The 18796-nt window shown below is 33.7% G+C and overlaps 1 long non-coding RNA gene across 1 annotated transcript in view; it reads left to right on the forward strand.

The window, feature by feature from the left end:
* LOC121498888 overlaps positions 1-18796 on the forward strand; it is a 45160-nt gene that overhangs the window by 16758 nt on the left and 9606 nt on the right. Inside the window, exons 3-5 of the long non-coding RNA XR_005989940.1 lie at positions 6258-6366; positions 9056-9202; positions 17147-17306. This is a non-coding gene — a long non-coding RNA (uncharacterized LOC121498888). The remainder of the gene's footprint in view (positions 1-6257; positions 6367-9055; positions 9203-17146; positions 17307-18796) is intronic.

Below are 18796 nucleotides of genomic sequence, written 5' to 3' on the forward strand. Positions count from 1 at the left end.
GATATTTAAAGAGAAAAGAAATGAAAGAAAGGTCATACAAAAATCACCTTTAACATTTTATAGTAAGAAAGAGAAAATATTGTAATATTTACAATAATTTGTTATGTAATTCTATTTTAATTGCTTTTCTATATTAATTTTCAAAATGCTGTTATTTACCACCTATCATTTAACATTGTTATTTTGTTCAACTCCTACTTTTCACTCACAAAAAAGATATAGTCCTGAAAAATCACCAAAACTGAAATTATTATTTTCTCTACCATTCATATTCCCCAAAGCTTTCTGCCACTCAGCCACTAAAGCTGGAAGGAAGATGCATTTTATAACAAATAGACTATTTTGATCACTGTGCTTTCTTCTTACCTTGAATTTCAGTTTACAAAGAAATATGCAAATAGATTTAATGACAACTTTTCAAAATGCAATCCAAGATGTTAGTGATGTTTTCAAGTAAAAAATTTAAGATAGTATGATATAAAGATCCCTTTTTTTGATAGCTAAAGCTTTTATATGTAAACCTTCACTTATGTATTACACAACCACTGAAGAATTTTAATGTATTGCAGTTCATTTTGCAATATTTGCACAAACATTCAGCGTAGGATTATGTTGCTTAGTTATTTCATTATATTATATTTCACATTTAGATTTTCATTTGAATTTTCCTGTTTTCAACATTTGGATATCATCTCATTAACTATCATAAACCAGTAGTTTAAGGAGGAGTAATTCTGAAACGTAAACACCCCTTCTAGAATTTTACAGCATTGCCATGGAAGAGAAAGACGGGACTAGCATTACTTTCCCCCAACCATTTCCCTGTTATGATTATAAGAAAAGATCAGATGCTGTGGCAATTTTTTTCATATGTGATCTTTCTTTAGAATTATTTTCAAAGTCAACTGTCCTTAGACCTTATTTTCATCTCCAAAAAGCATTAAGTTTGCTTCTTTGTAAAATATTTCTTCATAACATATCTTAGTTTAATTCACTTTTAGCAAAAGAAACACCCAAACTCAATCTGGAGACCTCCTTCCAACATAATTTAGCTGGACCTTTTCTTAGTAAAGGTTTTCTGGTTTTCATTTTCACTTCATATTCTCAAATAAAAGATCCTTTGTTGTCTACCATTTGATTGGACTTAATGAAAAACACTCCATTTTAACTTAACAGTATTTCCTTTTGAATTTATTATATTTAAGAACACTGTCAAAAATCAAACATTTAATCTCAGGTTTTTATATTTCAAAATATATTACTATCACATGGCTCAGCGAGGTGATGTAAAAAGTATACTGAAAAGATTTCAAAAAGGAAAGCAAAAGCAAAAAAAACCCGGCTTCATTTTAATATGAAACTAAATACTATAGCTAATGTGCAGATTGGGTACGGCAGCTGACTGTAGACTAACATGTGACAGGGTGCCAACAGCAGAATTGTGCAGTATTGACTAAATGAGCTTCACTGATTTGTATTGAGGCTAATATCTTCTTTAAACAATTCCGTGTAAATTGTGCGTATAAAGTCATTGGAAGCTATTTCTCAGGACAGCCTCGCTGGCTAGCTACCTGCTGGAGTGAGGAAGATAATCAATAGGAAGAAATAGAGCTGAGCATGAGCCTGGGAAGCTTCAGAGCAGTTAATGCTGATAAAAGTAGATGATGTCAATATTTGGGAATAGCACAACTCTAGGATAATAGACAAAAGAGGAGTGCATATGTTGTAGGGTGTTCAAACAGGGGCAAAATTAAAGCCTAAGTGGCAGATGATGCCCTGGGCTGCAAAAGACATTATTTATGGCAGGTATTGTTAAATTTCTACTGAAATCCAAACAGAGCAAGATGTTATATGAAAAAGGCACCTAACTTTTATCAGAAGCTTAAATATCCGTTTTCATTTCAATGGTCAATAGGTTTTTGTTGATGATTGGTATAGGATAGACTGTCCTCCAGACATTTGGCAGATACATATTTTTACATATGTAATACCACATGTCTCATTAAGAAATCGTTTTTAATTCTCTAAGTTGCTTCCAAGATATAAAAAAAAATAATGTATAAAAGATAAAATGAGATCCGGCTGTCAGTCAAAGGGTGATGCCAAAGATACAAGCAAACCTAATTGTCTTTGCATATTACTTGTGATTATAGCAGACACCTTATCTTCTAGAGGTAGTAGAGTTATTGGAAGTGAGGTAATGATATATTTTTACTAATTTAATACTGAAAATCAGTTTTCCTCTTGCTGTCAGGCGATGAAATTTTGTTCTTCCGTGCTGATCTTTCTGTTGATGTATTATGACATAGTCTGTCAACATGAACAGATATGTGAAAGGAGATTGGGTGACTGAGATGTACCACCTGCATAGAACTCTTCTTGAATTTTAAGAATGGTATCATGTTTGGGGACAACAAGTAAGGCTGTGCTTGTTTTTAAAATGCTGTATTTTTATATAATTTAAGCCCAAGCAAAACAGGTGGACTATATGACAACCCTTTACACCGGAAACGAGTGAGCCAAATCCAAACCACGTATTTCAGAACACCTTTTAAAGAGGTCTTCCAAGTCCTAAGTTGATTCCTTAAACAAAAAGCAAAAAACAAGGTTTGAAAAATATAAAAGTTTCTCAAAAAGAGGAGAAATCAATTCTCACACGTTTGATTATCAAACATAGCCATTTTCTCCCAAATTAAACAATTCCACAACTGTTACATGCTTTTATTGTCGCAGATGTTTTTATTGTTTGGTGTTAGTTATCTGGATGATATCAAGCACATAATTCTGAGGTTAGGGAAAACAGCCATGCCTGATAGTTTTTACTTAAAACCAGCTAACAAATGTTATTAGAAAAGTAAGCATATTGATCTAGCACCTAACATTTTAAACATTGTTCTTACTCATAAAAATACAGAAATAAATGAATTTTACCCAGCTTTTCATTTTATGCTTTTATTGGGGGGAATAAGGAGTTATTTGGAGAAGAATGTTTCATCTTTTCCAAATCACACATTGCAGTGACTCACACAAGATGCAGGATTACAATTAATATCATTTCAAATTCTAAATATAAAATCTTTGTAAGCTTTCTTACAAGTAAAAATATTTGCTCAAAAAATGCTAGTAGTTGTCATACACCCCATCCTTTTATCTTAAACACAGAGAAATAAAAGACCTTTAGTCATTATTGAGTTCTAAAGAAGGCTTCATTTCAAATAAAGTATGAATTTTGATTTTGAGACACAGAAAAAAAAATCCTTTAAGATCTATACTTCAACTAATTTGTTAATCTTGTGCCACTTTCAGCATTTGTCACACATATAGACCAGGAAATTGGCTCCATCTCATTCTAGCTCTGTATTGAATTAAAAACCTCTACTGCAAAGAAGAGCATGATGTGGGGAAAGAATAAATTTAGTTCTTTCTTTAGCAATGCACATATATTTCCATACATTTCACATCCTAAGGGAGCCTATGAATGCATTCAATAAATACAAAACTATAAACTATAATTCCAGAAAAGGCAAAGGTTTACATTTTTTTTCTGATTTTAATATCCCATTTAAGTTTGAAGACTGAAAATTAAATACTTTCATACATTTTATTTCACTTTTTTTTTAGGAGACACATTCACTATTAGAAATAAATCTATAATAACGAATCTTAGTTGCTTCTTCCACTTGGATAATGTTAGCATGTTTAGATCAAAGCAAATTAAATATCTGTAGCAGCAAATTGAGAAAAAAATGTTTTATGCTATTTGAATCTATGTTTGCATTCAATACACCAAAGTCCACCTTGGGTAATCTAGTAGACATTATATGCAAACCATATATATGTATACATTAAAGGGGGTGTCCATTCCTATTTCATATTATAGGCTAATAGAAAAGGTATTTTTCAACAAATTGTGATAATAATGGAGTGTTTTTAAGCATGATGGGTGCATTTCTATTAAGATTTTGTGAAAATGAAATACGCCCCGCAGGTGAAGGAGATTACTAACTCTTGATATAGACTTGCTGTTTGTATAGTTCACTATGCTTTCAAGTATTTGAATCTGTGACTGCGTTCTGAGGAGACAGTGCAGTGCAGTAGATTTATGATGGCCTCACGGAAACAGAGCTAGCAAAGATTATGGCATACTTGTTTAGAAAAACGGTGAGCTGAAGGTTCCTGATTTACACTGACATATATCTAGATGAAACCATAGTTTGCAAATTGCCTTGAGGAGTCATCTTTTATTAAGTGTTTGATAGGTATCAAAATGTACCTATCTATTTTAAAACATATCAAGAATGCTGATGTTATATTTGCAACGCTTTTCTTTTGTGTCTGTGGGTTAAAATATTTTTACTTCTACGCTTTTATTTTCTAAACAACTTAAAAATTAATATCCAGCAAGAAAAATCATGTCATATTAAGAGATACATCTCATAATATTTAAAAACTAAAAGGTCCCATAATGTGAAAAAAGGTAAAATTTCACAGCAAATCTGCATATTAATTAAGAGGTTCAAGGTCCTTATGGCTTTTGTTTTTGGTGTTGTTGTTTTACATTGATGTTCTTATTCAAGGATAAAGAAATAACCTTTTATTTATTTATTTTTTAAAAAGATTTTATTTATTTATTCATGAGAGACACAGAGAGAAAGAGAGGCAGAGACATAGGCAGAGGGAGAAGCAAGCTCCTCATGGGAAGCCGGATGCGGGATTCGATCCCAGGTCTCCAGGGTCACACCCTGGGCTGAAGGCGGCGCTAAACCACTGAGCCACCTGGGCTACCCAAGAAATAACCTTTTAAACACTACACCTAAATTAGTCAACTTCCAACCTGTCACTCCCTGACTTCTTCCCGCTTTAAGTATTTAATCAACATGGTCTTCATTGGAAGGATGCGGCTGTTTCTCCCTTACTTTATTAGGCCAGAGAATATCCCCCTTGACTGAATTCAGAACTGAAATTACGAGCAGATATGCTCAGAGACTTTTTTCCTATGGGAAGTCTTATCTATATATGATCAGAAATGACAGAATGCGTGACACAAACTTGTAATCATTCCGCTATGCATTTCCAATTTCTGTGACTGCCATTTCTTGCTTGTGCCCCTTTTATTTTATAATAGTCCACAGTGTCACCATTCATATTTAGGAGAGCCCCATTTTTTCCCCAAGTTCCACAATACCAATTCGTATGCTCCTACTTAATCTGAGAAATAAGTGCTTGGGAAAAGACGAGATACAAAATTAAATAACAGCTTTGAAGTTGCTGGGCTCGCAGCTCCTTCCAAATCTTCATCTTGTTGGTTCCAATATCCTTGTATTTTACAGCTTAGGATTTTGGATGTTTAATGCTGGTATTGTGTAAAGTGGGTGTTCCTAGAAGTCACACTTATGAATTATTGTGTGCCCCAAATGCTTCAGGGCATAAAATTTCTCTAACAGACAGCAGCTGACAGATTGGAAGAAACTGGCTCAAAGTGTCAGATAACTTTTAACTCCTAATGTTGAGTTTTGAAAGTATCTTTTGGGTCTCTGTTCTTAGGGATTTAGTAGGAACAAATGGAATGTACACGAAGCACATATTTCCACTATTGGCCTAGCCTTTTTATCATGGCTCAGGATAGTTTTTTTAAAATAGTGGTAAAAATACATAACATGACATCTACCCTCTTAACAAACGTTAAGTGTATAGTACATTATTCTCAACTATAGACACAATATTCTACGGCAGATCTCTAGAACTTTTTCATTTCACATAACTGAAACTTTATACCCATCAAACAGCAACTCCCCAGTTTCTTCTCCCCACTACCCCGCACCACCCTTTTACTCTATGAGTTTGACCGTTTCGGTGTGCCATGTAAGTGGAATCCTGCGGTATTTGTCCTTCTGTGACTGCTTTCTTTCACTTAGCATCATATATCCTCAAGGTGCATTGGGATACCTTTCTGTGCCTAATAGTATCCCCCTCTTCCTTGGAGGGTCCCAGAGAAGGGGACCAGTTGGAATGTTCCACACGTATAAAAAGTTCATTTACTAAGCGGTTGCAGGAGAGAAAAGAGAAGGATCAGAACAGGAAAACTGATTAATTCCCATAGGAAACACGTACAAAGAGGTTGATGGCCACCATTCTTGTCATTGTCAACTGTTGCTCACTATGTGCCAGGCATAGTGAGGAGGGCTTCATTTACATTGTCATATCCATCTGCTCTGCTTCGAGCTGAGATAGCTACTGTTTTTCTCTCCCCTTTACAGATGAAGGAAATTGAAGCCCAGAGAGATGAGGTGACTTGCCCAAGTCTACAGAGTAGATCAGCACTAGAGACAGTATCCAGACTTTGCTTTGAGCAACTACGCCACTTAGGTAAGAAATACTCTTTTCTTTGAATATCAAGGAGTAATATATAGTCCACATCCATGAAAGAGAAACAGCTCTTCATTCTCCTAAGAAAGAAGGAGAAAATACTCTTGGTCAAAGTTGGCTGACTGTCTAGCTACTTTGTTCTGAAGAGCATAACCCAGGATGTGGATATGAGAATGTTGGATGTGGCAGGTTTAATCTTTGAGGTTCTTTTTTGGTGAGTTGGTATCTAGACCCCCATCAGTATCAGTGGCGGTTTGTGAAAGATGCACAAATTTAGTGAAATCCAAGTATTCATAGGAAAGTGTGTTTCCAAAGACATGTTTCTGTAACATTAATGGGACTTATTTGTGGTGTGCTCCTTTCTGAGAACGTTCTTTAGTTGTGGTTGTTGCATTTACACGTCATTGTATGAGATCAAGTATAAACTTGTGGTATTGTGGAAGAGTTTATTATTTTTACTTCCTAGATCAGATTTAGTGTTTAACTTCCTGTACTCTCAATAATGATTGCTTTTATTATTCTTGTTGCATTCACTTTTATTCAAAAAGATATTCACTAAAAATTGCTTGTTTTATTTACTCATAAAGATTGCAGGTGTTATGAAAATTTGCCATACTCATCTAGCCAAATCCCATCATAGGTTTATATTCTATTGTGGTAATATAAGTATTTTGCTTCAATAAAACACTATGAAATTTATTTATGTATGGAGAATGCTTCACAGATAGTAGGGGTTCTTTCTGCATTAATGGAATAAATGCATATTTGCTTTGATTAAAATCTTATTTAAAGAAGCCATAGGTCTTTGATCCCAACATCAGTCATTCAGATTGAATAAGTTAAAAATTACTTTGTTTTGTTTCCCTAGGGTGCTATGAAGACTAGAATTGGGCCAATGTAGTTTGCTGGCAACTCTAATGGTGGAAACAGAGAATGTCAGAGAGGAAAACAATTATTATTAAGCAAACAATACAGCAAAGTACATAAGAGTGGAAGCATTAGACTCAGTGAGAAAGGAGTTTGAATTCTAGCTCCAGTTGGTATGGTGTTATGACCCTAGGCCAGTTATTAACCTTTTCAGAAGTTTTCCTTTTGTATAAGGTGCATATTACAATAATAGAGAAAGACACCTCAAGAGATGGTTTTTAAGTATTCTGTGAAATAGCACAAGACCTGGCACTGTGTAAATACTTAGCAACCATTACTTACCATGATTAATACATAAGATATTTTAATGTCTCTAAGTATATATTGGCTTGCTATTTGAAAAGTTCTGGTTTTGGTATATTACACTAATGGATGATATTTCAAATCAGTAACTTTTATTTTGAGGATTCTCTCAAGAATCAAAGTGCACTCAAATTGGAGAGAAAAATATTTAAAAACAGAGATGTAATTCAGAATGTTATGATTGTACAAACTTGTTAAGGTCATAAACATTAAACTTTAATAATTTGGTTTTATATGTGGTAGAAATAGTCTATAAAGGAAATGTAAAATTAAGTAGAATTTGTGTTTCATAGTTGGCATGGGATTCACAGATTTGAACTGTGCTATGGCTGCCATGGTGAATGAGATACTGTCTCTATATTTAAGAAACCTACAGTCCAATGGGATATTTATTGACCAAAATTATGATGTAAGAACAGTAGGGGAAATAGTAATTCCATGAAACTAGTTTGAGAGTGCAAAGTCGGGCATTTAATTTATGTCGCAGACTACTGAGAATGCCTTGCTTTTTTCAAATCTTTGAAGGCTCTGCATCTGTCACTATTGTGTGTGTGTGTGTGTGTGTGTGTGTGTACACATGTGTGGGTTCATGAATGAGAAAACAAAACAAAAAAGTCCTCTTTTATTCCAGATCTCATTGCCTTATTTGTAGGAAGAGAAATAGTGTTTTCTTCTCTCACCCTAAAGTGAAGATACTATTTCCCTGAAGAAACAATTATGTACATGCATAAGCTGACATGGAAGACTTCTATAATATTGTCATAGAAACAGTGAAATTGTTTATAAATAGCAAAATCTCTTCCAAATAAGAAGTAGTATTTATGATAAGTTTTCCACGTTTTTTTTTTCAAGTTTTCTGCATTCTTTCAAAGTCTGCTGGACAGTGCCATACATAATTTTAGAAAAAGAAAAAAGCAGAAATCTTTCCCTTTAACATTGACAGAAATAACAAACATCCTATCTTTTCCTTGTTCTTTGAGTTGGGTGACTTGTGCCCTCGTGTGTGACCACAAGGTTCCCCTTCTGTTGACAGTTACAAGCCAAGCAGAGATGCCTTGCTGGACTGTTTGCACAGTTCAGATCAGCCAGGATTATTTGGGCTGCAAAAGTGTATATGAATTGGGCACCGTATAGCCAAGTGCTGGACACTTGGATGAAACAAAGAGAGAATGAGCACTTTTCAATTTTCTACCATATCTCATTTGTGAATGAAATGAACCTGATGAAAAATAAATTGAGGCTTCCTGTCTAACTTCACAATATATCATTACTCAGGACTTTCTAACTGCTCAAGACAAAAAGAAAATCTCATATTAGTTTATTATTGTTGAAATTCAACCCAATTTTCATAGTCTATAAGCTGTCTTTAGTAAATTCTCTGAGAACGATTAGGCATTATTTTCTATTCTAATTCGGTATTAATGTTAAAAGCATGACTGACTGCCATCTGTTATCACAGGTGTCATCTGATGGAAATGTTGGTTCTGGAGCTTCACACCCTCTGAAATTCTGTATGCCAAGGCAAAAGGAAGCAAATAAATCTGTAGTGCTGACATCTTCACACGGAACTGTTGCTCTTTAAATGTAACCTCAGGATAGAATTAAGGTGGGATATTTTCCAAATCTATTGAAAATCACTTGTTCCTAGCCCCAAAGCCCAAGATTAAAGTATGCACACATGCTAACAACAGAAAGGAAAACAACTAACTGGAAGAAAAAAGAAGAACATGAGCAAAGCTTTGTTAATCTTATTTAGCCTTTTCATTAGCAGATTTACTCAGTCAGTCAAATAATTAACATATCCTGGGTGCCCACGGGGTGCCTGAAACAGAGGCACTGTAGAATTGGGGGTACAGAGCAGGACAAGCCTGCAATTCCTACCTATTAAGTAGAAGTGAGACGAACGTTTAACACTGGTACAATGCTATGTACCAAGCAAAGTTTCTTAGAAGAGCTAAACTGAATTACAATTTGATGTGTAGACATTGCATCATAATCATATTTCCATTGTACTGCAGACTTTTTATTAATATTTGTAGTTTATGTGTATTCTATCTTAGCCATTCATGCTCTTAAACTTTTAGATTGTTCCTGAACTTTTGCTATTACTGAGAGCATTATTATTTAAACAGTAGAAATTTGAAGATTGCCTCAATGTCCAATAATAAAGAAATGGTAAAATAAATCATGGCATGGATATACAGTAGAGGACTATATAACATTAAAATGATTCCTGCCAACATTTTTGAATGATTTAAATGAAAAGACAAAGCAAAAGCTGTATTATACACACACATTCACATATTAAGAGGTCAACAACGTAAAATTTTGTATATGTGCAAAAAGATCAGGAAAATTTTACCAAAATTTTATCTGTGGTTAATTCTGTATGCGTGGTTATGAATGATTACTAGCTTTTTTTTTTTTTGAATTTTTATTCTCTGCTTTTTAAAGCTTTAAGAGTGATTGATTGATTAATTTAGAGAGCATTTGTACACTGAGGGAGGGATAGAGGGAGAGAGGAGACAGACTCCTCACTGGGCTGGGGGCTGCCTGGCTTGAGGCTGGAGCTCAGGTTCCATGTCACCACCCTGAGATCATGAAACCAAGAGTCTAAGCAACCCAAGCACCCAAGTTTTTCTCTAACGATCATGTTGTATTTTAGAATCAGTAAACCTATATGCTTACTTTATGTTTCAAGAGATTTGATTTTGAATTAAAAATGAATGTTTTATAGTTTTGAAAGCTATTTCTAGTTTTTCATCTGGATGATTTTTAGCAACTTAAACAGGTACCAAGAGTATCAATAACACTAGCATTGAGCCAACATAAGACAAAAAGATACTTACTAAATCATAAAACAAAAAATACTCCATTGATATTTTAATTTGCATTTCTTTACTAGAAAATACCATGATTATTTTTCCATTTGTTTTCTAATTTCTAAAAGATATTTCCTTTTGCTTGATTTCTACATAACTTCCTTTGTCTCTATTTCTCATTTTCTTCCCTTAATAAGAATTTTTTATATAACATTAACATTTGAGGGGCTCCTGGGTGGCTCAGTGGTTGAGCATCTGCCTTTGGGTCAGGTCATGATCCTGAGGTCCTGGGATCGAGTTCCGCATCAGGATCCCCACAGGGAGCCTGCTTATCCCTCTGCCTGTCCCTCTGCCTGTGTCTCTGCCTCTCTCTCTCTGCCTGTGTCTCTCATGAATAAAAAAATAAAATCTTAAAAAAAATATTAACATTTGATACAAATATTCTCCTTTGGCTCTGTTCTTTTTATTTTATGCTGTTTACTCTTCAGCAGTTTTAATGGCCAAATTTGTTAATATTTTTATTTGTTACTTTATTTATAATTTCAAATTTTAAAAGTTTTTAGCTCTCTAGAGTTAAATAAATGTTAACATATTTTTGTTTAGGTTTGCAGTTGTTTGAATAGTGTTCTGAAGTTTCTAACTGAACATTTTAAATTAGCATTTATAGAGTATTGTTTGTTATATTGGCATACATTTTTTTCAAATGCTAATTAATGGCCCCAACACCATTTTTTAAAAATTTATATGATCTTCCCTTTAATTATATATGTATATTCATACGCAAATAAACATATATCAATTATATGTATATAGAATGTGTATAGCATTATTCTTTTTTTTAAAGATTTTTTTTATTCATTCATTTGAGAGCAAGAGAGTGCAGGCACAGGAGGAGGGGGAGCGGCAGAGGGAGAAGGAGAAGCAGAATCCCCGCTGAGCAGGGAGCCCAATAGGAGGCGGGGTCCCCATATGGTGTTCTGATCCTGACCTGAGCCCAAGGCATATTTTTAACCCACTGAGCCACCTAGGTACTCCTTTAGTGTTATTTTTGAATTTGTTACTTTATTCTTTTAGTTTGCACATCTGTCTAGAAGTTTGTGCATCAGTCTCAAATACACATTGCTTTAATTAGACTTGCTTTAATCTTAATGAATTGTAATAGTTTATATGTTTGTGTATACTTATTACTTCCCTTTTCATACATCTTAAAATATTCCCTTTGCTTTTCTAAATTAATTTTTACTACCGATTTCTCTCATACTCCAAGAAAAACTAGGGTTAAGATTAAGAGTTATATTAAATGTACAAAATAATTTAGAAAAATCGAATAACAAATAATATGGATAACTTAATAATTTGTTTGAACACAACTGGGTTTTCTTGCCCAGAGCATCCTGAAGAGGCATGGATGGAAGCATAATCTCTCAAACACTTTGCCTTTTCTCTCATAAGGCTCTAAGAAGCAAGAACCCTCCACAAACACAGCAAAACTTACCATCTCTGTGTTGCTAATGGTTACACATAAATGTTATAAAGCATGGGAGTAGTTCCCCCAACACTAAAATATTTAACCAATTATAGATTACTTAGTTTAACAAACATCTTGAGAAGACATTAAACCTCAAAGTCCCTTCTTTATCTCATGACCAATAATAATTTGTCAGATTTCCTAACACCTGAGATTTCAAAATAAGGGTGTTGATTAGGAAGGAACTGTTAATTCTGGGTCACCGGTCAGATGTGGGGAAAATAGTTCTAATCTGTATCATATATTTAGAACTTCAAATATTCCAAGAGACTCAGGGTGTCTGTGGAGAGAAGCCTGTGGAAGAGTTGTTAGCAGGCACCCTCTCTCTGTTGCAATGTTGTGTGGGGGCCACATGTTTGCAGGTAGGTGTTTATATTTGAGCCATATCCATTCATGCCTTGATTCTGCATTTTCTCTTTATCCCAGTTAAGATCTCTTAGACTCTTAGACTCAACCCCCATCTGGAGTCCATCTTGTTTTAGGCATGATTATTGGTAGTTTTCTCCATGTCATTGGTTATAGCATAAATATACTTTGTGCCAAGCACTGGATTGCACATTTTACATTTATAATTTTATTTATTCCTCAGAACCAGTCTGAAGAGTACATAACATTCTGAATCCTACCTAATTTTTATTAGTACTCTTATTTCCCATCTCCCTCAGAATTTAGTTTTACTGTCTGTGAACAAATTTCCAGTTGATCTCTATAGCTCCATTGAACACCAGTATCTATATTCCTTCATTAGATTCCACCTGCTAGTATTGCCAATGACTGACTGAGTTTTGGATAAACTGGTGCTCTCTTGATGGTTAGCATTTGAATCTAAGTCATGTGCATCTTAACCCTCCCAGGTCTGTTCATAGTCTGTTGTCTTACCTTGTCTGTCAATCCATTAGTCTGACTATCTATTTAATATGTCAACAAGGAAAAATAAAAAGAATTCTAATTCTGACGCTGTCAGAGACCCGTAAGGAGACAGTTCTTAGATTCAATGTTGATATTAACGTTGAAAAAATGTTACCCCTTTCTAGTGTTCATAGCTGGAAATTCTTGTCCAAAAAGATCACTAGTCAGGTGCATGTCTATTATTCCTATATACCTATGAATTTAGCCTCCTACAGTTTCAGTACATTACAATGTACTATAGGTTCTCAGTAAATGATCATTTATGGATGTTACCAATGGAAATACATTTAGGAGGGAGTAGGAGAAAACTAAACCACAGGAAATAGAATGCTAGACTTTGAGTAGGATAGTATGATTAAATTTTTGGCTATACTCTATATTAGCCGAATGTCTGGGAAAGTTTGATTGAACCTTTTGAGTTTTTATTTCTTTATGCATAAAATATGGGTTATATGATTAATTTATTCATAAGATCCACAGATATATAGAAAAGACTGATTTCAGGCACACACTAGGAGATTAGATCTATCAAGAAATAGATGACACATTCAATAGAACAATTCATGAAATGTACTGAAGAACTCATTTACAAAACACAGACAGGTTTAAGAGATACCTCCTAGAAGGGAGTGGTTACTTAGGTCAGAAAGAGGAAGTGGAGTCAGGAGTTACAAGAACATGGAAAGAGTTCTACCTACAGGAGAGGGTTACCCTATAAGATACCTGGTTCAGGTAGAGTAAGTAGCAACTACAAGATTTTACTTCATGCCAGTACCATTACATAAATCCAATCGTAAGTCTGACAGATTGGAGCTCAAATGATTCAGATCATAAAGACCAGCCTTCTGGGACAACAAGAGAGTAGACAAGGATAGATATTGGATCTGAAGGGGCAAAAAGACTATCTAACAGAATGGTCAAGAAATTTTTGTTGAATCAACAAATGGTTGAATCTGAATCCCTATTATAATTTCAAAGACAAAACAGAATGCCATAGACTGAAAGTCTGGTGTTAAAATGGAAAAATATAGATGGGTGAAGATTAGGGAAAGACACTAATTTGTTAAGGGTTGAAAATAACGGATGATTGAAAATCAATGAGAAAGAATTCAAAAAGAAAAAAAGGCCAAAAAAAGACTTTGAGTAAAAGCAAATGTATTTTAATAACGATAATAAAAAATTAAGTATGGACTTAAAATGAATTTATCATTACTGTACTATACTAATAAACTAGTTATTGAGATTAGTAAGACATGATTTAACTTTGAAACTTGAAGTAACTCAAAGTAGAATGTTGTTTACTGTGTTGTTAGCTAGAAAGCATAGTCCACATTCTATATTTATGTAGTCTTCAAAATTAAAGCAAAATTTTGAGTTAGAATTTGGGACCTAAATCAGTTTTGCATTTGGTGCAAATATACTTGTTGCAGCACTCAAATGAGATAGGAATCCACATTGTTGTAGAATGTAAGTTGAGGTAGTTCAGTTTACTAGGATGCTTGCAAAGAGTGCTTTACATGTCATTAATTTAATTACTACTCAATTTTATATACAAATGAATCATTGACTACACAAGATCTCATGGATACCAAATTTGCATTTAAAAGCATATTTCCCAAACAGCAAACATATTATAGGTAGATAGTACAGTTTTTATTTTAATTACCATGAAATTTTATTTTATTCCATGTTTACGTGCTTCAGTGGTGATTTTTTAAAGTTACTCATTTAATTTTCGTCCTCTTGTGGTAAGCTTATTTTTCCTAGTCTTATCAAAATTAAAGCTACCAGAACTTAGCATATTAGGCAAAGAAAATTTAAATTCCAGAAAGATAATATTTTGTAACTTAAATTCAGTTTTGCCTGGCTTTGGCATGGTATCCAAAATGTAGGTGCCTATGTTATTGCAAAATATAAGCTCAGCTTTCTAGAATGGATTCAAAATGAAGCCAGCTTATATTTCACAAGAATTTATAAGAACTTACAGAACTAACTGCTTAAGACATCAAGACATTTTTTTGAACACTCTTATAAAACAACAAAAGAGAAATTATCAAAATGCTGATAATTTTTAGAGAAACTTATCTGGACAAAAAACAAAGAAATTAACTTATAAAGGAGTGCTGCATTTCTTTATTTTGACAGACTTAGGTTATTTGCAATTGACTAGGCTGAAAAAAAATTCTCTCCAATAGCCAAAATTCCTATTTCCTATTTCATTATTTTATAATTCACTATGTATAGTTGATCAGTATTTATCAAGCATGGAAAAATTTTCATAGTGTCTTCATGGCAGATGTGACCTTTTTTTTTTTTTTTTTTTTTTAAGATTTTATTTATTCATGAGAGACAAAGAGGAGAGAGAGAGAGGCAGAGACACAGGCAGAGGGAGAAGCAGGCTCCATGCAGGGAGCCTGATGTGGGACTTGATCCCGGGACTCCAGGATCATGGCCTAGGCCAAAGGCAGGCACTAAGCCACTGAGCCACCCAGCGATTCCAGATGTGACCTTTTTTAAAAAAACAAAAAAAACAAAAAAAAAAACAAGTTAACAACATTTTCAATAGATAGGAACAATTGGCTTCATAGTTATAATAAAATTGGTTAAATTAAGTGGTCCATGAATACAGTTGAATTAACTTTTAGTATGAAGATTAAACAAAAGTGTGTGAATCATAAAATAATCCATCATGCAATTTCTGATCATATTCTGGCAAAAGGGATAGTGTTTACAAAACTATGAATTTTCATGAATCAATGCATCATAAAAAAAAAACAAACTAAAGGACTGTGCTTTCCCAATTTTAGGGATCACATATAACTAAGTTTAACAAAAGCACAATTCCTCAGCTTTAATAATGTCATTCAAAAGGAAGTGTGGGGTAAGCTCTATTTATAGTTATAGGTCATCTGCTTTATTTATTTATTTTGGTATTTATTTATTTACACCTTTAACAAATGTAGCTTTTTTTGATGCAAACTAACTCCAGCATCAAATTTAGATATCGGCTGAATAAATATCTCCAGAGAGGCATTAGGGAAAATGATTAGCAGGAAGTACAGCTACCAGAAGAAAATTCAGGAGTAGGTGGTAAGAGAGCAGAAAGATACTTTGAACCAACAAAAGGACTTGACAGATGTTTTCTATTCCTCTGATTAACCAAAGGTAACCTGCAAAATTTTCACTAGGAGACAATTGTTGATGGAATTTTTAGTTAAAGGGAAATTGTGATGCATTTTGACTTCTACTTAATATTCTCACTAAAGTCGTATACTTCCTGGCAGAGGAGATCTCTGATCTAGAGAACCCATGTGGGTGTGTTATGAATTGCATAAAATCCTATGCAGATTTTGAGATGCTTTTATATAAACCCAAAAAGAAATAAAAATGTATAATCTGATGACATGACTCCTATAATCATCTTTGAACACTTGCCTCTACCTAGGAGCAAATATAATCATACTAGAGAGATTTTACTGATTGTTTTAACCCAGAGGATCTGATCGATATCAGAAGTGAGCCCTATTTTCCTTGCCTCACGGACTTTTTCCCATTTCCCTGATATAAATTAATCTCAGTGTTGTGGTGGGGGTGGGTGGGTGGAGTGGAGATGTTTTATTTTTCGTGGGAAACAAAATATGTGGTTGCTGACTCTGTTTGACAGCATCTCTGTATGGATGGCAGGGTTAATTATCTGATGTATGGACTTCAGCAAGTGTTTCCTTAATTGTCCACCCAGCTGGTACTCTCAGAATTTTCCCAGCTTTTGTGTTTTTGATCACATAAACAATGAAAAATGAAAATACCATGGGAGAGGAAATGCAAAGCAGTCAGTTGCTAAAATCTTGGTTCTACAGTTTCAGTAGATATCAATCAATACTTAGAAAGAAGGTGAATAGAACAACTGAGAAAATTTCTATGAGCTAATAAAAGTCACAAAAACTGGGTCTTGGACAAGGACCTGAGTGGGTAGTAGAACTTCAGTGAGGAAAGCACTACAAACCAAAACAGAGCAAGTGCAATGAAATGAAGAGAAAGAAAACAAGAAACAAGCAAAAAAGTATCTCTGTATATTAACCTTAAAGGTGGTGGTGAAAATGTATATAGTTTCTAAATAGAGTTTAAATATAGAATCAACATTTGAAAGCTTTTTTTTTTTGGATTGAAAAATTTAAAATTAATTTCTGCTGTTTATGTGTTTGTTAGAACAAGACAATATTTACATTCCACTTACAAAATAAACCAAAGACAGATATTGTTTGGTCTTATGCTCTTTTGACTCTATTCACAGCAACAAAACGATACCATCATTTTTATGTGACTCATATGCAAAACAAAATTCATTCATCTGTGTGGTCTACTGATTGGAAACAAAATCAGATACTTCACTTCTAACTTCATCAAGCAAAAGAAAAATCAGTTGTGATTCCAAGAAGAGATGAACTCAATTGGTAAGAAAATATTTGTTTTACAATTTTTAGAGAGAATTATCAGTAGCATCTGCAAAAAAAAAATGTCAAATGCCAGAGCATATTCTTTAATTTTTTAATTATATTATTATTTTAATAAAATCATAACTGGCGTATGAAGGAACACATTCCAGTTTTGGAAAAGTGCAGTTTAATGAATATTGAAATTTCCTTCTGTATACATAAAAAATAAAGTTCAGCTGTCACTGAAAAACATCTTATTTTGGGCTCTACATTAGTAAGCTGTCAACTTCTTGAACACCAAAAAGATACTTTGTTTTATGCTGTCACAAACTTACTTGATAATATTGACTTTATTTTTGTACATAGGTACAGCTTTACTTCACTTGTTCTGTTTTCATTTCTAACCTTAAATTCTGTAATCTAAAATATATGCCAACTTACAAAGATTTTTTTTTTCTATTTTGTTTTATTTCTGTTCTCAGATTTGTTTTCCTGGTACTATAACATTTTGTGATGAAGTGGCATTGAATGTACCTAAGTTTAATTACCATAATTGCCTGATCAAATTTTCTATTTGGGGATTGGTCAGTGGGATTGGGGAGTTAGCCACAAGAATTTTATATTAAAACTAATTTAGGAGAAAGGTGCTGTTCCATTTACTTCGCTGGTCAATAATATAGGGTGAAACCTAAAATCTTTCATACACTGGGATGCACGATGAAACTGTCAATGCTACCCTCAGATGTTTCTAAATGGTTGCATATTAGACTTTATAGATAAAGCTTCTCTAAATGTCTCAAAAAAAATTTACCTTAGATGGCAAGTCTAAAATCTCAGCAATACAAAGTATCAGTATAAAACACATTCACTTAGTCCTATTTAGAATTTCTGCATTTAATGTTTTGGGATAGGCAATTGAAATCATTAATAGGGAAGTTTTTTACATTTACTTTGGGCACAAAGGTTTTTGTAGACTGGTTTGCAAGAAAGAAGGTAGACCTAAAAAAAAAGAAATAGTATATATTGTTTAGTATGCATGTTTGACACTCAGGTTTATTGATATGTTCTGCCTTTTATAAGATGAATACTATGACAAATGATAGAGAAGAGATCGCACGTCACTATCTCTGTTCTATCTATGTACTGCCAGTGGGCAAAGATTTCTCATTTCATACATCATTTACAACTTCCTTCAGTAATTTTACACAGTTCATATCCTTGGTACAAGGCATAGCAATTATCTATACACATATATGCATGCAGGCATACTGAATATGAAAACCATGTGGTTCTAAAGAGTTGCAAAGTTCATACACTCCAGTCAATAAAAGTTGCTAAAAGCTTTCTTATTTTAACTGATGCCCCAGTGTTACCTCTGAAATTGGTTATTTCAGGAGGTCTTTTAGGGTACTGTTGGCAAAATATTATTTTCCATTTTTCTGATTGCTTTTGTATCCCTAAAGTTATCTTTAAAAAACTTATGTTCCCAGCCAGGCCCCTGGGTGGCT

This window comes from Vulpes lagopus, chromosome 9 (assembly GCF_018345385.1).
Source record: "Vulpes lagopus strain Blue_001 chromosome 9, ASM1834538v1, whole genome shotgun sequence".
Taxonomy (NCBI): Eukaryota; Metazoa; Chordata; class Mammalia; order Carnivora; family Canidae; genus Vulpes; species Vulpes lagopus.